Below are 9,384 nucleotides of genomic sequence, written 5' to 3'. Positions count from 1 at the left end.
ATGGCTGCCTACCTGGGGTGAGGAGACTTCAAGCTTCTGGAGAGTGGGTCTGACATTGTCCAGGGCTCACATTTGGCTCATGGAACTCTTTCCTTTCCCACGGGGCTGGGTACAGCTTGTGAGTTTGTGATACTCTGTGTCTTGGGACAGATTGCTCTCTCCCTTTACTCATTTTTTTCTTCACTGGTAAAGCCAGTGGGCTAAAAATAAACTCATGCATTTCAATTTTTTTCTTAAGTATTGAAATCTTAGGCAATAGCCTGATATGTCAGACAAGTAAAAGTAGTTCTGCTGTAGGTAACTAATAAGGACCTGCTGTGTAGCGCAAGGAACTCTACTCAGTACTGTATAATGGCCTATATGGGAAAAGAATCTAAAAAAAGAAAAAGGACATATGTTTATATACAACTGATTCACTTTGCTGTACACCTAAATCTAACACAACGCTGTAAATCAACTACGCTCCAATATATATATTTTTTAATGTAGTTCTGGTCTGGCTGAAGGCAGAGATGGACTGGGAATCTGGAGAGCTGCCCCTTTGGCTTTCTTTCTGTCTCCTAAGGCTCCTCTATGAAACTCCCATAGAAGCCTGTGTGAACGTCACTGGTGTGGAAAGTCTCAAAGATTCATTACAAGAAGCTGCTGTCTGAGAACTGAAGCCAGGAGTGGGGAGAGATGACCTACTGGATCAGCCCCAGAAGACAGTGAGTCTGCCAGGCAATGGTGGGGGAAAAGAGACTTGGAGACAGGGGTAAGGGGTTAATTGGTAATTGGTTAATCCAGATCTCCCTTCTGTGTCCCCAATTCCTGAGACCCAGAAAAGAAGGATGGAGGCTCTAGGCTGTCCCCCAGGTCAGCTGAGTCACAGCACCAGTTGCCACGTCGCTGGACCGGCGGGGATGTCATTACCCCTGGGTCCACAGTTGCTAAAACTGAAGAGAGGCTTGGTTTGCTGGCCACGTCAGGGAACATGTAAGATCTGCCACGTTGCCGGACTGGGTTATAGGGCTTTCCCCCTCCTTCAGAAAAGATTTCCAGGCGTGTGGGGTTTCAGGAGAAAATTGGTGCCTGCGTGTGAGTGTTCCCTGGACCCAGACCAGCAGCTGGAGTGCTACAGAGCCAGGGATGGGAGGAGGCAGAACTAATCCATCGTCGAGCTCCTCCAACCCCACCCAGGGCTATGGGGAGATAGCTCAGTTCGGAGGGAGCCTGGCATCTTCAGTCATGGATACAGGACCTCAAAGACAGAATAAAAGTCTATGTACTCTGTACACGAATCTTTCACATTTAGAGAGAATTTGTCTATATTTCTGGGCTCCCCTGGTGGCTCAGACGGTAATGAATCAAACTGCAATGCAGGCGGATCAAACCTAGGTTTGATCCCTGGGTTGGGAAGATCCCGTGGAGAAGGAAGTGGTCACCCACCCCAGTATTCTTGCCTGGAGAATCCCATGGACAGAGGAGCCTGGCGGACCATGGGGTCACAGAGTTGGACACGACTGAGCAACCTGATGATGACCTGTCTATATTTCTACAGGAGGCCTTTCCTCAGCGAACTTTAATAGAGCACTATGCCGAAGAATTCATGAGCTTGGGTCAAGCCCCGGGTCTACCATTCACTGGCCTCATGACCCAGAACAAGTTACTTCACCTTCCTGGACAATGACATTGGATCCAACAGACATCTGTCAAAGGCATTTTCATGGAAACTGAGGTCTGTGGGACACACTCAGAAGTTCACTGAAAAGAGGGACACATAAGATCGGGGAAATAAGATCCTGAATGCCGTATGGCACAGCCTAAACAAACAAACAGACCCCCAAAAAAGGTTTCTTTCCTGCAGAACTTTTCAGAGGCTTTAACACTGTCTTGTGCCTCAGGAAGAACCGTGAGGAAGGTGGCTGATGCCACACTTCCCAAACTCACTTGAACCCAGGGTCCCCCTTTTTATCTGAGGACTAATAGTATGTGGACATGCTTTGGGATATTTTTAATGCTCTAATGATAAGATAGCTCACATTTCTTGATAGTGCAGGATATGAAACAGTGAGCCAAACACATTACATATATAACTTCATGTCATCCTTACAAGATCCTCATAAAGGCAGGGAGCTGGGAGGGGGGTGGATTGTACCATTACATTTGAGAAAACTGAGGTTGGAGTTGAAATACTATGCCCCAAGTTTTATTGTTGTTGTTGTTGTTTTCCCCTTAATTTTTGGCTGTACCTCACAGTCTGCGGGATCTTAAATTCCCAGACCAGGGCTTGAACCTTAGCCCCCTGCAGTGGAAATGCAGAGTCTTAACCACTAGACCACAAGGCGAGTCCCTGCCCAGAGTTTTAGAGTTAAATCACTTGCCACAGAATCCAGGCCCAGTGATCTGACTCCAAAGTTGAGCCTTTCAACTTTGCTCATATTTAACTCATTCTCTGAAACCTACTCTCTCTTGAATCTAACACTAACTTTGTACTCAGGAGGGTCAGATGTATAATCATGCTTATTTAATAAGACAAGAAAATCGAGGTGCAGAGAAAAGATAGGCCACTCGAGGATAGACTACAGGCAGGGTCCTACTAAGGGTAGAAGCTAACTGCAACTCAAACACTGTTCATTGGTGGGGGGGTGATGGTTTATGTCAACTCAAGGAAGTGCAGCCAACACATGGTGAATGCTTTGCCACCTCAGTGGAGAAGGAGATGCCTTGGTAAGCTCTCCCTTGACCCCAGGTAGAGGCAGCTGGTTAGTAGAGAGAGACTCGGACCAGTTTGGAGTGGTCATTTCAGCTTCACCTGGGCCATCTGGGTGACCATGAGCAGAACATTCTGTCTGCTCAAGCCCTGAATGTGTTGAGTGAAGCCTTACTTTTCTACCTGAGGGACTGACTGTGCTACTCCTTAAGATACGGGAATAAAAGCCCTTCATGAACTGTAGAGAGCTGAGGGAGAATGTGAATGTGCTGGTGGGAGTGTTGAGGGTACAGTGGGTGCTGACATGAAATTCCATCCTCCTCTCCCTTCGGCCTTGCTCTGGTCATCAGCCACTCTGCCCAGGGGACCAATGACCAGAGAACAATGGGGTCTTTGTGCACTTCAGCCAATGGGAGGGCCGGCCCAGGGGAAGACACAGTAACAGGAAGACAGGCTGAGTCAGTCTCCCCGTGCCCGGGCTGTCTTAGTTTGGCAGCCTTGACCTTCAGCCAGATGCACAGATGGTGAGTGTCAGAGTTTTGATACAGAATCTTAAGTCCAAAGGGATCAGGTGGCCCAGTCCCTGCCTCCAGAGACTTGGAGCAGCCAGAGTTTACCTCCGCTTGGGCCTGGAGACCAGGGCTCCCATACTGTGACCTTGGGCTCTACAATCCTCCATTTCCCCAGCCATACAAGGAGGAGTAGGCCTGGATAGAGCTGAAGGGCCCTATCAGCTTTAAACTTTGAAAGACTAACAAAGATTCAGCCTGAGCCCAAAGATGGGTGGGCGTGGGGCAGATGGGGGAAGGGAGAGAGCCTCACCAAGAACATGGCACAGGCAGGGTTGTGATTAGGGAAGCGACAGAGAGCTGGGGTCTGGAGTTAAGCTACTTGTGTAGATTCCTAGCTTTACAACAGTGGGACTTTGAGCAAGCTATGTAATTCTCTGAACCTTTCTTTCCTCATCTCTGGAATGCGAATGGTAATTTCACCTTCCTGCATGCATGCTAAGCCACTTCAGTCGTTTCTGACTCTTTGCGAACCCATGGACTATAGTCTGCCAGGATCCTCTGTCCATGAGATTCTCCAGGTAAGAATACCGGAGTGGGCTGCCTTTTTCTCCTCCAGGGGATCTTCCCAGCCCAGGGACTGAGCCCGAGTCTTCTGTATCGTCTACATTGGCAGGTGGGTCTTTACCACTAATGCCACCTGGGAAGCAATTGTACCTCCCTATGGTAGACAAAATCATGCCCCCCACCCCTCCAAAGTGTCCATGTTCTTGTTCCTGTAACTATAAATACGGCCAAAGGGACCAACTTTGCAGGTGAAGTTAGACTTTGGAGATGGGAAGATTATCCCAGCTTATCTGGGTGGGCTCAATGTAACCACAAGAGTCTCTGTAAGAGGGAGGTGAGAGGGTCAAAGTCAGAAAAAGGAGATGCAACACCGGAAACAGAGGTTGGAAAGATGTGCTTGGAGGATGGAGAACAGGCCACAGGCCAAGCAAGGCAGCTGGCCTCTAGAAGCTGAAAAGGCAAGGACACAGATTCTCCCCTCAGGCCTTCAGAAGGAATGCAACCCTGCCAAGACCTTGATTTGAGGACCTCTGATCTCCAGAAATGTAAAGTCATAAATGTGTTTTAAGTCACCAAGTTTGCGATAATTTATTATAGCAAAAATGGAAAACTAATATCCTAGCTAAGTGTGTGTATTAAGTGAAGTTTAAAAGAGATAATGAACATAAGACTTTTGCCCAGTGTCTGCTGAGAAATACTGGAACTTGTCATCTCTCTTTCTAGTTTACTCATAATTGTTCCAAGAGGACCTAGTCTCCCCCAGGGCCTCAAGTTCCCACATACAAAACTTATTAGTTTTTTTTTTTTTTTTTACTCGCAAGGCCCACTCAGGATTTACGGCCTTGGAAATCTGAACCACTGAGATGCTGACACTGCTTCTGATGTGAGGCCTGAGGGGATGTTTCTTGGCACTGCTTCTATTTACTTAACTTTCTGCTTGGTTGCTTTCCTTCTTGCTAGAAGTCAAATTGACAGAGTCTCCACATCTGTTTCCAGAGCTCGGACCTCTTGCTTCCTCTCTAGGTGGTTCTGCTCGTACGTGGGAACACTGGTGGCTCACCCGGCCCCAGTTCAGCTCCCAGAGATGGTCCATCACATGGCTCAGGTCACAGAAGCTCTGGAGTTACGAGCAGAAGGATGAGCAGGTTCTCAGTGAGCCTGAGATTCGGTCTCTGAGCCAGGGCTCAGGGGACCTGGTTTTGAGTCCCATCTCCACTGAGTGACTGGGGCCTCAGTTTCTCTATATCTACAACCTAGGTTCTAATTCCCTATTTCCCTGATTCCTTCACAGCATGGCTCTGTCATTCACTGAGAAAGGAGATGAAGAACAGGGACGAAGCAGAGGAAGAGGAAGGAGAGGAGGATGAGGAAGGCCATGAGGAGAAGGGAAATCTCTGATCTATAATTTTAGCCACATTTTCGGTCACTTGAAGAAGTCAGGGTCTTCGCACTTACTCTCCCCTTGCCTGGAACACTCCTTCCCCAGCCCTTCTCACTGACTCATCATTCATTTTTCCCCCAAAATTGACCTCCTCCAAAGGCCTGCCCTGACCACCCTATCAGTAGATAATTCTCCCATTACCTTCTCAAGTCATCCTGTTTAGTTCATTCACAGAATTGATCATAACCTGAAACTTTATCACCTGCCTCTAGCTGTTAGGATGTAAAAGGCATGAAGACAGCCTTTGCCCTACTTTCGGATACTTCACTCCTCTGTGGAGTGGAGTCCTTGAATGAGTGATGGAGGCAACTGATGTTCTGGGAGGTATGGGAGCCTGGGCACCATGCACTTGTGGGCACTATCCTGGAGCCCTAAAGCTGTGCTGGGTGCTATGTCAAGACGGGAAGGATCAAGGGAGCAGGGGTGGTACCTAAAGGAGCACAGCTGGTGAGAAGCTGGGCGGGGTGATGGGCAGCTGGCAGGGGCCCCGAGGGGCTGACTTCTCATTCTGCAAGCTGAAAAGCTGATCCAATCTGATGTGAGGTCAGCAACACACCCGACTAGGGAGATGGGCAGTCCAGACCCCAGAGATGGCAGAGATGGAGGGGAACTTAGGAGAAGTAGAGTGTAGTAGGTTAAGCACTTGGGCACTGGTGACCCTTATATCTGGATTTGAATCTCTGACTTAATCATGTACTTGGTGCATGAGCTTGGGCAAATTATCGATCTGAAATTTCACTTTCCACATCTCTAAAATGGGGTTAATAGTTCCTATCTCGTAAAGGTTAGGTCAGAAAATATGCACAAAGCACTTAGCTCAGTGCTTGGCACATAGTAGGTGTTTAATAAATATTGGCTCTTATGACTACTATGGGGCTTCCCTGGTGGTTCAGACAGTAAAGAATCTGCCTGCAATGCAGGAGACCTGGGTTCAATCCCTGGGTTGGGAAGTTCCCCTGGAGAAGAGAATGGCTACCCACTCCAGTATTCTTGCCTGGAGAACCCCATGGACAGAGGAGCCTGGCAGGCTACAGTCCACAGGGTGGCAAAGAGTTGGACATGACTGAAGCGGCTGAGCACACATAGGGCTACTATTATGCTGTCCACTATACTAACCAGTGGAAACCAATGGCTGAACCAGTGGCTCAGACTGGACCAGGGATGAGCCTGTGCCACTCGGTGACTCAGTGTCAGAGCGGGGACTGGCACCCAGGACGAGTACCCCGGCCCAGCTGCGCTTCTCTCTCTTCCCTTGGTGGTGGCCAGAGGGCCAGCCTTAGTCCTAATGGTCTCCCTCCCTAGGTCCAAGTCATCTTGCTTCAGAGGCTCCTGTCCTCCCAAGGTGCTAGGGAGGACCTAGACAGAAAACCTCCCAAGTTTTCCTCTGAGGAATCCAGCCTCAGGGTCTCCCCACAGAGAGCCCCCAGATGGGATCTTTGTCCCAGAGCTTTAGCCTAGCCCCAGTCAGCTTTCTAGCTCCTGAACTGAAGGCCTCATGAGAACTGCAGCCAAACACTGGGAATGGTTCCATCAGCTCACTTTCATCAGAATCATTATCTCAGTTTATGAAGAAAAACACAACGTTTAAGTTAATTTTAGTCCCCATGATCCCTGGGAGCTATAGCAACCAATCCTATAAAAGCACACATCTGTCCACAATGCAAACAGATATCTGAGGAATCTGCCAGCACCCTGTACTAAACAGCTGAGGCAGAGTTCTTGATTTGTGCAACTGGGAGAGGTCTTGGGGGTCAGCTGGTGCAGAAATACTTTCATGGATTTCTGACTCATCCCTTTCAAAACCTGAAGGAAGCCATGGGCCTTCTCTGATGAAAAATGCACGGACACCCAGATTTTCTCAGGTTCAAGAATCTCCCCCCTTTTTTTAACTTTGCAATTTATAGTGGAGTACAGTTGATAACAATCCTGTGTTAGTTTCAGGTGTACAGCAAAGTGATTCAGTTATACATGTACGTATCTATTCTTTTTCAAATTCTTTTCCCATTTAGGTTGTTACAGAATATTGAGGAACATTCCCTGTGCTATACAGTAGGCCCTTGTTAGTTATCTGCTTGATATGTAGTAGTGTGTCTATGTCAATTGCAATCTCCCAATTTATGCCCCCTCCCCCCCCCCGTCCCCCGCAACCCTACCCCACTGGTAACCATAAATTCATTCTTTAAGTCTGTGAGTCTGTTTTGGTTTTGTATGTAAGGTTATTTGTATCATTCTTTCTAGATTTGCATATAAGCAATATCATATGCTATTTGTCTTTTTCTACCTGACTTTACTGCTCCTGAAGACCAGTGAAGACCAGCATTGGGCACTATTGCAGGCTGGAACCCTAGTAAAAGACAACCACCACTCTGACCGAGAGCCAGCTTTATGCTGGCCACTGCTCTAGACACTTGGAGCATGGCAGCGAATAAGACACATGGAGTGCCTGTTCTCACGCAGCATCTGTCGAGCACAGGTGACAGGCCACTCCTGATCATGACAAGTGCCAGGAAGGAAGCCAAGCAGGGTAAGGTGCTGAACTAAGCCTCTGAGAGCCTCTTTTAGGAGCTGACATTAGAACAGAGATCTGAAGGGCAAAAAAACTCCAGGCACAAGAAAATCAGATGGGAGAAAGTTCCCAACAGAAGTAAGAGCAAGTGCAAAGCCCCTGGGGTGGCAATAATGTTTTAGTTGTTGAGGAACTGAAAGGAAGCCAGTGTGGATAGGGTAGAGTGAAAAAAAGGAGGAAAGTGACAGGAGGAGAGGATGGCAATGAAGCCAGAGCCCATATTGTGCAGAAGTTCATGAGAATGTCCTCTGCCTTCTCCCTTTTCATGTTATTCAAACCCAGTTCATGCTTCGAGAGCTACCTATTGCAGGAAGCCTTCTCCGCCTGCTCCGACTCAGAAACCCTGCTACTCTGAACTCCCGGGGCAAACCTCAGAGTCTGAACGACTCACATGAGTGGGTGAATGCCTAAGGCCTGCCCTCTCAGCAAGATCCAAGCACCTTGATGACAAGGACCAGATATTAGTTCTTACACTTCTCCAGATGCGAGCTGTGCACTCATAAATATTCATACACTCAGTGATATTCTCATAAATATTCAACTAAGACCTGTCATACCAAGAAGTTCATACACATCAAAGTGAACCAGGTTGGGACTTCCTGGTAGTCCAGAGGCTAATCTGCTTGCTAATGCAGGGGACACAGGTTCACTCCCTCGTCTGGGAAGGTCCTACATGCCGTGGAGTGGCTAAACCTGTGTGTCACAACTACCGAGCCCACGCAGCTTGGATCCTGTGCTCCACAGCAGAGAAGCCACCACAACGAGAAGCCCAAGCACCACAAGGATGAGTACGCCTCACTCATCGCCAACCAGAGAAAGTCCACCTGCAGCAGCAAAGACCCAGGGCAGCAAAAATAAATACCTAATTTAAAAAAAAGTGACCCAGACTGAATGTAGAATCTGCCTGCCTACCCCACTTCTAGACAGGGGATCTTGGGCAAGTAACAGCCTCTTAGCCCCTCTATTTCCTGATTAGTAAAATCAGCCCAGTAACAGTATCTATGTCAAGGGTTTGCCGAGTAAATTCTAAGTCCCAAGTAAACCTTGGTCATTGTTACCTCTGTAATCATAACCCGTATCAGCAATCACCTTATTTATTCTATACTGATGACACAGATTCCCCCAGCTAGATGGCCAACCTCTTCTGTGTCTATCAGTGGCACAGCTAAGAGTTTGAGGTGGTTATTTTTAGACAGTATTCCGAGCCATCGGTGATGACGCCATCAATGGCAGCTTCTTCAGTCTGTATAGAGGCAAGTCCTGGCCTAGCCTTTGCCACAGATACAACCCCCTCACAGGGCTCTGCCCTCCTCAGCACTGCCTGATGCTAGGGAGCTCTTGTAGAGATACCGGTCAGACACTCCAGACACGTGGGCCTGGATATTCCCCTTGGGAACCCTGGGTGGATGATCCCTTGCCCCCTCCAGGCCTCAGCTCCCCTCTGAACAAGGAGGGGGCTGTTTTAGGTGATTCCCGCTGGCCCTTCCAGTCCCAGCGCTCTGCTCGGTCAGTCTGTCTAGGCAAGAGCTCCAGAACCCATGTGGCGGGCGGGGTTGGGAGGCGGGTCAGGACAGCCCACCGAGAGGAGAGGAGGAAAGGCTTGGAAGAC

The 9,384-nt window shown here is 48.5% G+C and overlaps 1 long non-coding RNA gene across 1 annotated transcript; it reads left to right on the top strand.

Annotated features, from left to right (window-relative positions):
* The first annotated feature begins 563 nt into the window (after positions 1 to 563).
* On the top strand, positions 564 to 7,396 carry LOC138441449 (uncharacterized). Its single transcript, XR_011257348.1, has 3 exons — positions 564 to 707; positions 1,541 to 3,782; positions 5,060 to 7,396. It is a non-coding gene; the product is annotated as an uncharacterized lncRNA (long non-coding RNA).
* The last annotated feature ends 1,988 nt before the right edge of the window (positions 7,397 to 9,384 follow it).

Source organism: Ovis canadensis, chromosome 5 (assembly GCF_042477335.2).
Source record: "Ovis canadensis isolate MfBH-ARS-UI-01 breed Bighorn chromosome 5, ARS-UI_OviCan_v2, whole genome shotgun sequence".
Lineage (NCBI taxonomy): Eukaryota > Metazoa > Chordata > Mammalia > Artiodactyla > Bovidae > Ovis > Ovis canadensis.
Note: the sequence above shows the minus strand (reverse complement) of the source record. Positions and strands in the feature narration are given on the sequence as shown.